This window comes from Diabrotica undecimpunctata, chromosome 6, assembly GCF_040954645.1.
Source record: "Diabrotica undecimpunctata isolate CICGRU chromosome 6, icDiaUnde3, whole genome shotgun sequence".
In the NCBI taxonomy this organism is placed as follows: Eukaryota; Metazoa; Arthropoda; class Insecta; order Coleoptera; family Chrysomelidae; genus Diabrotica; species Diabrotica undecimpunctata.
Genome location: NC_092808.1, coordinates 120,252,316 through 120,268,776, shown reverse-complemented (window position 1 = coordinate 120,268,776; position 16,461 = coordinate 120,252,316).

The window sequence follows — 16,461 nt, the reverse complement described above, 5'->3', positions numbered from 1 at the left end:
TTTTTTCCCAGGGTGCAATTCTGTTTTCAGTCCTTCCGATATTAGTTCCCCACCGTGTTCTGATCTTAATGCCCATAACATTAGCAATTGCTGTTGCTGCACAATAAATCAGCATATGCAAATATTCTAATGTATGGGCTTCCACGATATAATTGGGTAGGACTTCAGTGTTCATAATTTGTAACAGCGCACCTAGTTTCTTACAAGAGTTTATTTTGGTAGCGGTGGTCTGCTAAGTGGGTTTGTACCATTAAACTCTTGTACGGCACGTGCCATTTCTCTTACCAGGCTATCGTGCAACTCGTTGTTGTCCTGCTGCGTGTTAACAGGTTGAGTTTCTTGTATGATGGTATTGTATTATTATTATTATCCAGATTTAGCCATACGGCTCACACTCCCTCTAAGGGGAAAATTCACTCATCCCAGATACCTACGGTATCAAAAGGATTGAGCTCTGGTGGGACTCTTTCCATGTTATCGAGTCCTAGGTGACTTGGTACATCGGTGTATCTCCCAAAAATTTTCGAACGCATCTGGACGTCGAAAGTAGCACAGCTTTCTGCATGATCTTATATAGATGTTCATTTAGACCCAGCTTTCTTATGTTTTCTAGAAGGTTCTTCGGGATGACTCCAGTGGTAGAAAGAATAATAGGTATCGTCTGGGTACTTTCCATTCTCCATTGTCTCCTTATTTGTATTTCCAGATCTCTGTACTTGGCGATCTTTTCGTTGTACTTAACACGCAGATTAATTTTGTTAGGTATCGCCACATCGATTAGTGTTGTTTGTCTTGTAAGTTTATTAACTAGCACGAGATCTGGTCTGTTATGTGCTACAGTTTGGTCTGTGAGCACAGTGCGATCCCAGTATAGCTTGTAGTTGTCATTCTCAAGCATACTCTCAGGAACGTATTGATAATATGGGAGATGGTTTGTTTGTAGAAGTCCCAGTTTAAAAGCTATCTCTTGATGGAGGATCTTTCCTACTGAGTCATGCCGTTCCTTATAGTCAGTTGCAGCAAATGCCTGGCACCCCCCGGTAAGATGTTGGATGGTTTCTTGGGCTTGACATCCATATCGGCATTTGTCGTTTTGGACCTGAGGGTCTTTGACGATATATTTCAGGTAATTTTTTGTTGGTATAACCTGATCCTGAATGGCCAGTAGTGAACCTTCTGTTTCAGGGAACATCTTTCCTGATGTCAGCCAATAGTTCGACGCTATATTGTCGACATGGTCTTGACTGACCTCATGGGGATGTCGCCCGTGCAGAGGTTTACCCATCCAGGTGCGCATTTTTTCGTCCTTAGTAAGATGGTTTATGCGCATTTCTGGTTCCCTCAGTTTGATCGGTGTTGTATCATCTACTGCGCAAATCGCGCGATGTAGAGTAGATGTCTCAGCCTGCACCTGAAAATAAGTTCTTAAATTAGTAATTTGTTTTTCTAGTTGCTCACTTATATCCATAAGTCCTCGTCCTCCTAGATACCGCGGTAATGTCGTTCTTTCTACTGCACTTCGAGGATGGTGTTTTTGTGCCTTTGTGAGGTGTGTTCGTACTTTTCGCTGAAGATTTTCTATATCGGTTTTTGTCCACTTAACAATACCAAATGAGTAGCTAAGCGCGGAACATGCGTAGGTGTTTAGTGCCTTAAACAAATTTTTACTGTTAAGATGTGAACGAAGCAGCTGTTTTACCCTTCGTATAAACTCAGTAGTTATCTCAGTTTTCATTTGCTTATGGTCAATCTTCCGAGCTTGCTTTATTCCGAGGTATTTATACATATCATTTTCACCCATGGCCTCGATGTTCTGGCCGTTTTGCATATCGAATCCGCCGGGCTGAACCTTTCCTTTGATTATATTTAAGACACGGCACTTGTCAAGACCGAAGTGCATACTAATATCATTAGAGAAATTTTCTACTGTTTTTAGCATCTGAGCCAGGTGGCTTCGAGTGGAAGCTAGTAGTTTTAAATCATCCATATACAATAGATGATTAAGCTTTGCTTTGCAACAACAGTGGTGTTATTTTTGATGCTAAAACCTGTGTTAGTTGAGTTCAGTATCTGGGATAGGGGGTTCATCGCTAGACAAAACCACAGTGGGCTCAAAGAATCTCCTTGAAATAGGCCCCGGTTGATTGCAATATTTTCAGTTTCGATATTGTTTTCACCAGGTATTTTGAGGTGAATTTTTGTCTTCCAATCTGACATTATATATTTTAAAAAGGTCACTATGTTATCATCGACTTTATATATTTTTAATATATCTATAAGCCATTCATGTGGCACTGAATCAAACGCTTTCTTGTAGTCGATGAAAGCAGTAAAGAGATTCCGTTTTTTGCTATATGCTTGGTTAGAAATGACAGAGTCGATGATAAGTTGTTCTTTGCAGCCCATGGAACCCTTAGCGCATCCTTTCTGTTGTGGCTCTATGATATTGTTTAGAGCACAGTGTTGGTTGATACGCCGGGCTACACAGGATGTGACCAATTTATACAGAGTTGGAAGACAAGTAATTGGGCGGTACTTGGTTGGATCTTGGGTGTTATTTTGATCTTTGGGAATTAAATAAGTTGTTCCCTGGGTTAGGAAAGATGGCATTTCCTGCGGATTAGAAATAGTGTTATTAATTACTGCTGATAGGCACTCATGAATACTCCAGAACTTTTTAAGCCAGAAGTTCTGAACGCCATCTGGTCCAGGAGATTTCCAGTTATGAAGCTCTTTGATAATATTTGAAACTTCTTCAGTGGTGAAGGGTTCGTAGGGAGCAGTAACGTAGTGTTGGCAGTTGTGCGCCGTATCTTCGATCCATCCAGCATTGGTGTTAAGAGCGGCTGGTGTGGAAAGTTGATTTCCCCAAAACTCATGGATTTCTTCTCGGCTTGGGTAAGATTTATTGGCACTTTCTGCAGTAGAATTGAGTTTCCGATAGAACGCCTTCTCGGCATTTTCAAAAAGCGTATTGTCACATTTTCGTTTGTTACTAATTTTGTATCTCCTTAGTCGGCCTGAGTAAACGGAAAGCTTTTGTTTTAATGTATCCAGGCACTGTTGTGCTGTGTTGTTTTCTGGATTATATTGTGAGTGTCTTGCGGTGGTTAGCATTATTTCTTCAGCTCTTCTGATTACTTTTCTACTTGTTGTTCCTCGAACATATTCCGTGATTTGACCAATGTCCCTACGTAATGATTCAATTTTCGTTAGCAGCCGTTTTTCCCAAGGTGCAACTCTGTTATCTGCCCCTCCGATATTAGTACCCCGTCGTGTTCTGGTCTCAATGCCCATAACATTAGCAATTGCTGTTGCTGCACAGTAAATCAGCGTGTGCATATATTCCAATGTATGGGCTTCTACGACATAATTGGGCAGAACTTCAGTGTTCACAATTTGTAACAGCACTCCTAGTTTCTTACAAGAGTTTACTCTTGGTAGCGGTGGTCTGCTGAGTGGGTTTGTTCCATTAAACTCTTGTACGGCGCGTGCCATTTCGTTAACTAGGCTATCGCGCAACTCCTTCTCCTGCTGTGTATTATCAGGTTGAGTTTCTTGTTCTTGTATGACAACCTCAGGAATTGGCTCTTGTATTTCGTTAAGGGCTTGATTTCCAACTACCTCTTGATTATGAATCTCCCGTTCGACTTCGCTTCTGATGTTATTGCGTCTAGTCTCTGGGATCAGATTATTTCTGATAATTACCCGGTATTGATCTGCTACTCGTTGTTCAGATACTTGGATTTCTGGGTACTCTCTGCAAAATTCGGCATACAGATTTTGTCGATAGCCGATCGATTATTATTATTCCAGATTTAGCCATACGGCTCACACTCCCTCTAAGGGGAAAATTCACTCATCCCAGGTACCTACGGTATCAAAAGGATTGAGCTCTGGTGGGACTCTTTCCATGTTATCGAGTCCTAGGTGACTTGGTATGTCGGTGTATCTCCCAAAAATTTTCGTACGCATCTGGACGTCGAAAGTAACACAGCTTTCTGCATAATCTTACATAGATGTTCGTTTAGACCCAGCTTTTTTATGTTTTCTAGGAGGCTCTTCGGGATGACTCCAGTGGTAGAAAGAATAATGGGTATCGTCTGGGTACTTTCCATTCTCCATTGTCTCCTGATTTGTATTTCTAGATCTCTGTACTTGGCGATCTTTTGGTTGTATTTAACACGTAAATTATTGGTGTTGGGTATCGCCACATCAATAAGTGTTGTTTGCCTAGTAATTTTATTAACTAGTATGAGATCGGGTCTATTATGGGCCACTGGTTGGTCTGTAAGCACAGTGCGGTCCCAGTATAGCTTGTAGTTGTCATTTTCAAGCATTCTATCAGGGACGTATTGATAATAAGGAAGATGGTCGGTTTGGAGAAGTCCCAGTTTGTCAGCTAGTTCTTGGTGGATAATCTTTCCTACTGAGTCATGGCGTTCTTTATAATCAGTACCGACAAATGCCTGGCAGCCACCGGTAAGATGTTGGATGGTTTCTTGGGCTTGGCATCCATATCGGCATTTGTCATTTTGGACTTGAGGATCTTTAACAATATATTTCAGGTAATTTTTAGTTGGAATAACCTGATCCTGAATGGCAAGTAGGAAACCCTCAGTCTCGGGAAACATCTTTCCTGATGTCAACCAATAGTTCGACGCTGTATTGTCGACATATTCTTGGCTGATCTCATTGAGATGTCGCCCATGCAGAGGTTTACTCATCCAGGTGCGCATTTTGTCTTCTTTAGTCAGGTGGTTTATGCGCATTTCTTGTTCCCTCAGTTTAAGCGGCGTCGTATCATCTACTGCGCAAATTGCTCGATGTAAAGTAGATGTCTCAGCCTGTACCTGAAAATAAGTTCTTAAATTAGCAATTTGTTTATCCAATTGCTCACCTATATCCATAAGTCCTCTTCCCCCTTGATACCGCGGTAATGTTGTTCTCTCTACTGCACTGCGTGGGTGATGTTTTTGCGCCTTTGTGAGAAGTGTTCTTACTTTCCGCTGAAGACCCTCTATATCTGTTTTTGACCACTTTATAATACCAAATGAGTAGCTCAGCGCGGAACAGGCGTACGTATTTAATGCCTTAAACAAATTTTTACTATTAAGATATGACCGATTTAGTTGTCTTACTCTTCGTACGAACTCCGAAGTTAGTTCAGTTTTCATTTGTTTATGGTCAATTTTCCGCGCTTGTTTTACTCCGAGATATTTGTACATATCATTTTCACCCATTGCCTCGATGTTTTGGCCATCTTGCATATCGAAACCTCCGGGCTGAATCTTTCCTCTGACTATATTTAGTATACGGCACTTGTCTAGTCCAAAATTCATACTGATATCATTTGAGAAATTTTCTACAGTTTTTAGCATCTCATCTAGGTGGTTTCGAGTGGAAGCCATTAATTTTAAATCATCCATATACAACAGATGATTAAGCTTCGCTACAACAGTGTTGTTATTTTTGATGCTAAAACCTGAGTCAGTAGAGTTCAGCAGCTGAGATAGTGGGTTCATTGCTAGGCAGAACCAAAGTGGACTCAACGAGTCCCCCTGGAAAAGCCCCCGGTTAATAGGGATATTTTCAGTTTCGATATTAATTTCACCCGGTATTTGAAGGTGAATTTTAGTCTTCCACTCTGCCATTATATTCTTCAAAAAGGTCACGAGATTATCATCGACTTTATATATTTTCAATATATCTATAAGCCATTCATGCGGCACTGAATCAAAAGCCTTCTTGTAGTCAATGAAGGCAGTAAAAAGGTTTCTTTTTTTGGTGTATGCCTGGTTAGAAATGACTGAGTCGATAATAAGTTGTTCTTTGCAGCCCATGGAGCCCTTAGCGCATCCTTTCTGTTGAGGCTCTATGATATTGTTCAGAGCACAATGTTGGTAGATACGCCGGGCCACACAGGATGTGACCAATTTGTACAAAGTTGGAAGACAAGTAATTGGGCGGTACTTTGCTGGATCTTGGGTATTACTTTGATCCTTCGGTATTAGATAAGTGGTTCCCTGTGTAAGAAATGATGGTATTTCCTGTGAATTAGAAATAATATTATTAATAAATACTGTTAAAAGCTCATGAACACTCCAAAACTTCTTTAGCCAGAAGTTTTGAACTCCGTCTGGTCCAGGAGATTTCCAGTTATGAAGCTCTTTGATAATGTTCGAGACTTCTTCAGTGGTGAAAGGTTCATAAGGAATATTACTGTAGTGTTGACAGTTGTTCGTCGTTTGTTCAATCCATCCAGCATTGTTATTATGAGTAGCTGGCGTCGAAAGTTGGTTTCCCCAAAACTCATGAATTTCTTCTCGGCTTGGGTAGGATTTATTATTTGCATTTTCTACAGTGGAATTAAGTTTCCTATAGAAAGCCTTCTCTGCTTGCTCAAAAAGTATGTTGTCGCATTTCCGGTGGTTACTAACCTTGTACCTCCTCAGGCGGCCTGAGTAAACAGATAGTTTTTGTTTTAACGTGTCCAGGCATTGTTGAGGTGTGTTGTTTTCTGGATCATGTCGTGAGTGTCTTAGAGTGTTAAACAATATTTCTTCAGCTCTTTTGATGATTTTTCTACTTCTTACTCCTCTTATGTATTCTGTTATTTGTCCAATGTCCCTACGCAGTAATTCAATCTTCCCCAGCAGTCGTTTTTCCCAGGGTGCTACTCTGTTACCAGTCCTTCCGATGTTGGTACCCCGTCGTGTTCTAATCTTAATGCCCATAACATTAGCAATTGCTGTTGCTGCACAGTAAATCAGCATATGCGAATATTCTAATGTGTGGGCTTCTGTGATATAATTGGGTAGGACTTCAGTATTCACAATTTGTAACAGCGCTCCTAGTTTCTTAGAAGAGTTTATTTTTGGTAGCGGTGGTCTGCTAAGTGGGTTTGTTCCACTAAACTCTTGTACAGCGCGTGCCATCTCGTTTACCAGACTATCGTGCAACTCGTTATTGTCCTGCTGTGTATTAGTAGGTTGAGTTTCTTGTACGAGAAGCTCAGGAATATGCTCGTTGGGGACTTCATTAGGGACTTGGTGTGCAACTTGCTCTTGGTTATGGATCTCCTGTTCAATTTCGCTTCTGATAATGTCGCGTCTAGTCTCTGGGATAAGATTGTTTCTTAAAATTACCCGGTATTGGTCTGCTACTCTTTGTTCAGATACTTGAATTTCTGGGTATTCCCTGCAAAATTCGACATACAGTTGTTGTCGATAGCCGATCGTTTCTTGACCGAGGTTTGTCACCTTATAATAAAAGCGCAAAATATTTTCGTTTATGGACACAGTCCATTTCATGCGCTGCCTCGGTCGTCCCGCTTGAGTGAGCGCCGGCTGATGTTCCAGCGCAGCACCTTCAGCGGGTGGAGCTCTTGTTGTTGTTTGGCTCATTTGTGGTTCTTCTTGTTGTTGGGCTGTAGCTGATTGTATGACAGGGGCCCGCCTCCTCAACACCCTGCCACCGACGTCCCGCATGCTGTCACGTCCAGCGCCGGCTCCAGACGTGCCCTGGCGATCCCCAGGCAGCGACCCTAAACATAAATCATTAATCTCCATTTTCATGGGTGTGCATTTTATACCTACTGCCAGGTGTCAGTTTTTGTTCCACGGCAGGTATCCCTGCTACCCTCTGGGTATCGGTTCTAAGAATACCCAGAGAGCATCCCCCATTCGCAGGGGGCCGCGCCTGATAGAAGAACTGACAAAAACTCCCACAGGTTATTATTATTATTATTATTATTATTATCAGATTTAGCCATACGGCTCACACTCCCTCTAAGGGGAAAATTCACTCATCCCAGATACCTACGGTATCAAAAGGATTGAGCTCTGGTGGGACTCTTTCCATGTTATCGAGTCCTAGGTGACTTGGTATATCGGTGTATCTCCCAAAAATTTTCGTACGCATCTGGACGTCGAAAGTAACACAGCTTTTTGCATAATCTTATATAGATGTTCGTTTAGACCCAGCTTTTTTATGTTTTCTAGGAGGCTCTTCGGGATGACTCCAGTGGTAGAAAGAATAATGGGTATCGTCTGGGTACTTTCCATTCTCCATTGTCTCCTGATTTGTATTTCTAGATCTCTGTACTTGGCGATCTTTTCGTTGTATTTAACACGTAAATTATTGGTGTTGGGTATCGCCACATCAATAAGTGTTGTTTGCCTAGTAATTTTATTAACTAGTATGAGATCGGGTCTATTATGGGCCACTGGTTGGTCTGTAAGCACAGTGCGGTCCCAGTATAGCTTGTAGTTGTCATTTTCAAGCATTCTATCAGGGACGTATTGATAATAAGGAAGATGGTCGGTTTGCAGAAGTCCCAGTTTGTCAGCTAGTTCTTGGTGGATAATCTTTCCTACTGAGTCATGGCGTTCTTTATAATCAGTACCGATAAATGCCTGGCAGCCACCGGTAAGATGTTGGATGGTTTCTTGGGCTTGGCATCCATATCGGCATTTGTCATTTTGGACTTGAGGATCTTTAACAATATATTTCAGGTAATTTTTAGTTGGAATAACCTGATCCTGAATGGCAAGTAGGAAACCCTCAGTCTCGGGAAACATCTTTCCTGATGTCAACCAATAGTTCGACGCTGTATTGTCGACATATTCTTGGCTGATCTCATTGAGATGTCGCCCATGCAGAGGTTTACTCATCCAGGTGCGCATTTTGTCTTGTTTAGTCAGGTGGTTTATGCGCATTTCTTGTTCCCTCAGTTTAAGCGGCGTCGTATCATCTACTGCGCAAATTGCTCGATGTAAAGTAGATGTCTCAGCCTGTACCTGAAAATAAGTTCTTAAATTAGCAATTTGTTTATCCAATTGCTCACCTATATCCATAAGTCCTCTTCCCCCTTGATACCGCGGTAATGTTGTTCTTTCTACTGCACTGCGTGGGTGATGTTTTTGCGCCTTTGTGAGAAGTGTTCTTACTTTCCGCTGAAGACCCTCTATATCTGTTTTTGACCACTTTATAATACCAAATGAGTAGCTCAGCGCGGAACAGGCGTGCGTATTTAATGCCTTAAACAAATTTTTACTATTAAGATATGACCGATTTAGTTGTCTTACTCTTCGTACGAACTCCGAAGTTAGTTCAGTTTTCATTAGTTTATGGTCAATTTTCCGCGCTTGTTTTACTCCGAGATATTTGTACATATCATTTTCACCCATTGCCTCGATGTTTTGGCCATCTTGCATATCGAAACCTCCGGGCTGAATCTTTCCTCTGACTATATTTAGTATACGGCACTTGTCTAGTCCAAAATTCATACTGATATCATTTGAGAAATTTTCTACAGTTTTTAGCATCTCATCTAGGTGGTTTCGAGTGGAAGCCATTAATTTTAAATCATCCATATACAACAGATGATTAAGCTTCGCTACAACAGTGTTGTTATTTTTGATGCTAAAACCTGAGTCAGTAGAGTTCAGCAGCTGAGATAGTGGGTTCATTGCTAGGCAGAACCAAAGTGGACTCAACGAGTCCCCCTGGAAAAGCCCCCGGTTAATAGGGATATTTTCAGTTTCGATATTAATTTCACCCGGTATTTGGAGGTGAATTTTAGTCTTCCACTCTGCCATTATATTCTTCAAAAAGGTCACGAGATTATCATCGACTTTATATATTTTCAATATATCTATAAGCCATTCATGCGGCACTGAATCAAAAGCCTTCTTGTAGTCAATGAAGGCAGTAAAAAGGTTTCTTTTTTTGGTGTATGCCTGGTTAGAAATGACTGAGTCGATAATAAGTTGTTCTTTGCAGCCCATGGAGCCCTTAGCGCATCCTTTCTGTTGAGGCTCTATGATATTGTTCAGAGCACAATGTTGGTAGATACGCCGGGCCACACAGGATGTGACCAATTTGTACAAAGTTGGAAGACAAGTAATTGGGCGGTACTTTGCTGGATCTTGGGTATTACTTTGATCCTTCGGTATTAGATAAGTGGTTCCCTGAGTAAGAAATGATGGTATTTCCTGTGAATTAGAAATAATATTATTAATAAATACTGTTAAAAGCTCATGAACACTCCAAAACTTCTTTAGCCAGAAGTTTTGAACTCCGTCTGGTCCAGGAGATTTCCAGTTATGAAGCTCTTTGATAATGTTCGAGACTTCTTCAGTGGTGAAAGGTTCATAAGGAATATTACTGTAGTGTTGACAGTTGTTCGTCGTTTGTTCAATCCATCCAGCATTGTTATTATGAGTAGCTGGCGTCGAAAGTTGGTTTCCCCAAAACTCATGAATTTCTTCTTGGCTTGGGTAGGATTTATTATTTGCATTTTCTACAGTGGAATTAAGTTTCCTATAGAAAGCCTTCTCTGCTTGCTCAAAAAGTATGTTGTCGCATTTCCGGTGGTTACTAACCTTGTACCTCCTCAGGCGGCCTGAGTAAACAGATAGTTTTTGTTTTAATGTGTCCAGGCATTGTTGAGGTGTGTTGTTTTCTGGATCATGTCGTGAGTGTCTTAGAGTGTTAAACAATATTTCTTCAGCTCTTTTGATGATTTTTCTACTTCTTACTCCTCTTATGTATTCTGTTATTTGTCCAATGTCCCTACGCAGTAATTCAATCTTCCCCAGCAGTCGTTTTTCCCAGGGTGCTATTCTGTTACCAGTCCTTCCGATGTTGGTACCCCGTCGTGTTCTGATCTTAATGCCCATAACATTAGCAATTGCTGTTGCTGCACAGTAAATCAGCATATGCAAATATTCTAATGTGTGGGCTTCTGTGATATAATTGGGTAGGACTTCAGTATTCACAATTTGTAACAGCGCTCCTAGTTTCTTAGAAGAGTTTATTTTTGGTAGCAGTGGTCTGCTAAGTGGGTTTGTTCCACTAAACTCTTGTACAGCGCGTGCCATCTCGTTTACCAGACTATCGTGCAACTCGTTATTGTCCTGCTGTGTATTATTAGGTTGAGTTTCTTGTACGAGAAGCTCAGGAGTCTGCTCGTTGGGGACTTCATTAGGGACTTGGTCTGCAACTTGCTCTTGGTTATGGATCTCCTGTTCAATTTCGCTTCTGATAATGTCGCGTCTAGTCTCTGGGATAAGATTGTTTCTTAAAATTACCCGGTATTGGTCTGCTACTCTTTGTTCAGATACTTGAATTTCTGGGTATTCCCTGCAAAATTCGGCATACAGTTGTTGTCGATAGCCGATCGTTTCTTGACCGAGGTTTGTCACCTTATAATAAAAGCGCAAAATATTTTCGTTTATGGACACAGTCCATTTCATGCGCTGCCTCGGTCGTCCCGCTTGAGTGAGCGCCGGCTGATGTTCCAGCGCAGCACCTTCAGCGGGTGGAGCTCTTGTTGTTGTTTGGCTCATTTGTGGTTCTTCTTGTTGTTGGGCTGTAGCTGATTGTATGACAGGGGCCCGCCTCCTCAACACCCTGCCACCGACGTCCCGCATGCTGTCACGTCCAGCGCCGGCTCCAGACGTGCCCTGGCGATCCCCAGGCAGCGACCCTAAACATAAATCATTATTCTCCATTTTCATTCATTATTATTATTATTATTATTATTATTATTATTAGTAAATTTTCTAATGTTTGTATTTTGAGAAAGATTTCCGAAGTGGAAATTGAAACGTCAATAAACGTACTTTAACCTTTAATTGTGGCTTATTCCCATTTAAATAGTAATTAATTTAACATGCCACAAGAAAATAGTTTCAGAACAATATAAATTGTCATTCTACAATGCTTCATTAAAGATGGTTTCTCAAAAGAGAAAATCACTCGAGAAGCCTTGGTCGACTTGTCTGTAGTCCATAACATAGTGCAATACATTATTTTTAATAAAATGTATTAAAATAAAAGACACCCCATCTTGACAGACATGGTTTGCACCCTTTTTTAGAACCGTAGGTAATATATTAAGATCAAGAGCAGAAAAAATAATTGATAGCGTCAAAATAATGGACTTATGCAAGAAAACATTTGGCTACGCCAAGGAATTTGACCGTTGTCAGCACTAGAAGATCGCTGCTAGTCGCTGCCCTACAAAGAGTAGGATTGGATGAGAAGGACATTCAGATCATCATGAATTTATACTGGAAAAAGCGTGCTCAAGTCAAGGTCGAAGACCAGCTGACCGACCAAGTGAAGATCATTCGATAAGTAAGGCAGGGATGTGTGTTCTCACCCACTCTTTTTAATATATACTCTGAAAAATTTTTAACTGAAGTCCTCACAAACCTAGAGATGGGAATTCGAGTGAACGGTGAATACATCAATAAAATCCGCTACGCCGTTGACACTGTGTTACTGTTTAGGCTGGTTCTAAATGATCCACAAGATTTACTAGACCAAGTGACAACTGTGAGCGTAACATACGGACTAGACCTTAATATTAAGAAAACTAAATTCATGGTTCTCAGCCGTGCAAATTTGGATCCCGGGACACGAATGACTAGTAGCGAAGAGATCCAGAGAGTCGACAGATTCACTTACCTCGGAACTACCCTCAACTCACAATCAGACTACGCTCAAGAGATTAAACCCAAAATTGAAATGACACGGTCTACATTTATCAAGTTGAGATCCTTGCTGTGCTGCAGTGATGTCAATTTGGGAACCAAGATGCGGGTGGTGAAGTGCGACATTCTTTCAGTGTTACTATATGGAGTTGAAGCCGGGACACTGAAGCAAGCCACAGAAAAGAAGATTGAAGCCTTCGAGATGGATCTACAGGAGGATACTAAAAATATCATATGTGGTATATGTCACCAACGTTGAGGTCCTACAGCGCATGAGAAAAGAAAAGGAAGTGCTTAATTTAGTAAAACAACGTAATCTTGAGTATCTCGGGCACGTGATGCGGAACGAAGAAAAATATCAAATTACGCCGTAGTATCTCGTGGTTAAAAAACCTCCAACAATGGTTTGGGATGACCTCCGCCGAGATGTTTTGCAAAGCAGTCAAAAAAAACCCTGATAGCCTTGATGATCGCCAACATCCAGACCACATAAAGCACTGAAAAACAAGAAGAAGCAAGAAAGCATCCTGTTTCCAATACTTTTTAACATATATACCAAAGACCATCCTCAACCGCAAAATTCAAGAATCTCCTTATACTAGTATGATCTATCATTGGCGGTTTAATTAATGTATAAAACACTGTCAAAAAAACTACCTAAAAACCCATCTTATCCAACAAAAATCAAGGTATCAGCGTTTCATCTAAAAAGTAGATAGGCCGAAAGAAAATAAAGTTGTGTGAGAGGGAGTAGACATAAAACACACTGTGTACCCCCAGATACCTAAAAATTATTCTGGACTACACTTTTGCATACAAATCGCACTGCATAACAACAAATAATACAGTAGCTGCCCGTAACAACATCATACAGAATAATAAATGGAAGTGGCTTGGCTTACTGATAATAAATGGATAGCAAATCCGTTGGTGGTAAGAAACTCAGCTCCGGGATTATTATAATTCTGCAGGAGTATATGTTTGCCCAGTCTGCCTAAAAGCTACATACGCTAAACAAGTAAACACAGCATTATAAGACTTGCAGAATAATTACGGGATGCTTAAGACCAACCCCAATAGATAAGCTTCAATGTTTCGCTGGTATAGCCCCTCCGAGCGTTATATATATATATATATATATATATATATATATATATATATATATATATATATATATATATATATATACATATATATATATATATATATATATATATAATGCACTTTTGATCACAGATCACTGATCAGTTAGGAAAAGAAGGGAATAATGGTTATGCCATTATTAGTGATAGCTGAAAAGTTTATAACGAGTTACATTATAAATAATAAGGTAATGAGTTAAGATCATAGTGTATGATCACCATGTTAAGAGGTGTTAAAATTAATTTTTTTTTCAGTAAACATTGGTTAAAGGAATGAGTAACAATTAGGTACATTATCACAGGACACTTTAAAAACTTTATATTATAATATTAGAACCTTTGAAAGCTTCTCTGCTAGGTAGAATCTAAAACTTTTTTTCCAGAAAAATTTTTCGATTCAAGAAAAAATTTAAAGTGCATTGAATTGGCAGCAATAAGATATGTGTTACATAATATAATAAGTGAAAGTTGACAACGACTTAATGTGACAGTTCGTTCTATGTTAATTTATACCTGGAGTCTACCTTTATTTTTTTATTTATTTACGCTGTAACCACAAGGGTTCTTGTGACGGTGCTCCTGCCCCACAAGAATAAGTACGTGGTGAACTTAATGATCAATTTGGTGAAAGATGGATCGGAAGGGATGGACCGGTAAGATGGCTTTCAAGAATTCAATAAAATGGACTCATTTTTTTTGGGTTACGTTAAGAACGAAGTATATAAAATGTCTCCAACAACAAGGAATGATATGAAAAATAGAATCCGAATTGCATTTCAAAATATTTCTTTACAAATGCTTAGTAATGTAAGCAACTATTTCAACGACCGCTTTCAAGTATGTATAGATGTTTTGTGAGGTCATTTTGAACACCTTACTTAGATAAGATAAGTTAAAATTTCTGTTGTTTTTTATTTTTCTGTGTTGTTATTTTTTTTTTATTTTTCGTCGGTTATTTTTTATAAATTTTATTTGAAATAAATTGTTTTTTTTTTCTATGTCGTTATTTCGTTACTGAATTAATAAACAATAATGCCAAACTGTCAGTTTATGACAAATCAATCATGGCCAACTCACAATAATTATTGGTAAACATTAAAATATCTACCAAATTAATACTTTGATAGAAAAATAAAAATATCTAGAAAACTGATAATTTTAGGTATAGGGAGTACTTCATAAAATTTGAAGTACGATATTAGTACTTTTTGATTATGATATAAAATACACGGTGTTCTATTTAAAATTATCAAGAACATAATCTACTTGCATTTTGACTTACCCTGTATTTAATTTAACGAATATTATAGAAACTAATATGTTTTATAATTTTTAACAATTATTAAAAAACTATGGTTACAATAGATCAATGTTCCTATACTCCTTCTTAATTATACAGGAAGTTAAACTTGCTACGATTTTCAGGTAATATTGATTATAACTTTTTAAATACCCGGTATAACATAATAAAATTTTACATTTTTGTGATGTGGAAGTGAAGCAAAATTCAAATTTAAAATAAAATACAAGGTGTTCCATTTAAAAAAGCATAAGTTTGGTCTGCCATCATCTTATGGAACACTCTGTAAGATTGGAACTAATTTTAAAATATGGAGTTTAAAGCTGCCTACAATTTTTGTCAATAACTGTTTTTTGTAATTTTTACTATAAGAGATCTACTGAGCTTTGTCACACTAATCAATCACCCTGTATATATATATATATATATATATATATATATATATATATATATATATATTGTGACAATTGGGGTTTATAGAAAATAATTTATAAGTTATATACTACATAATATTAGATATAAAAAGTATTTGATTATTTTAAATAAGTTATATACTAGAGAAATTTATAAAAAATTATTTATGTGAGGGCATTTTTAAGAAATTAGCATATAATAATTGTAAAAAGTTGTATTTTAGTAGTTATGATTTTGTAGATATTTTTAAGTGAGCCATGTGCTTAGGCAACCAACTATACAGTGGATTGACAGATAGAAATTAATCATAATACGAATATAAGTGGGGTTATAATAATAATGTTGGTTTGAGGTGTTTAATTTATATATATTTGATGATTTAAATGTTTATTCTGATCTGAAAAGCCTAAATGTCAACAAAATTATCAATGGAACATTAACGATTTCTCCAGAGTGCAGAATTTGACTATTGTTTACGGTCGAACATTCTCGAAATATTGATTATGGCGGTGGATCGAACAGATATTTTTTTCGAGAACATCTATATAGAGGTAATAGAACAAATTGGAACATGATCTCTTACCAGATGGTTCTAGAAATCCAAAAACATATAAATACCCGTGATTTGGATTCAAGAGGGCAGTTTTTAAGTTTTTAGTCAGAAGTCAAGCAGTTTATTATGAAAGTTAGTTAGAGTCAGTGAATCAAGTACAAATAGTCCAATAGTTTAATATAGTGAGTTAAATGAAGATTAAAAATTATGCATATAATTTAATGCACATTTATAATTATACACAAATAATTATTGAAGATAAAAAAAGGTATATTGGAAGAAATTAAATTATATTATGGTTGGAGATTAGTATAAATCAACTTATAATAATTGGATATTGGTATATTGAAAAGAAGAATAAATATAAATGCTGTTTGCTGGTTTGGTTGGTGGTGTATAAATGCTGGTGAAGAAAACTATATCTTAAATTGGTAGAAGCTGATAATTGGAAAAAGTAATTTCACAAAAAACAAGGATAACTGAAGTACGAAGACATTCAGTGGTGATTAGAATCTATATAGTAGAAAACAGTTCATTTAGGCATTC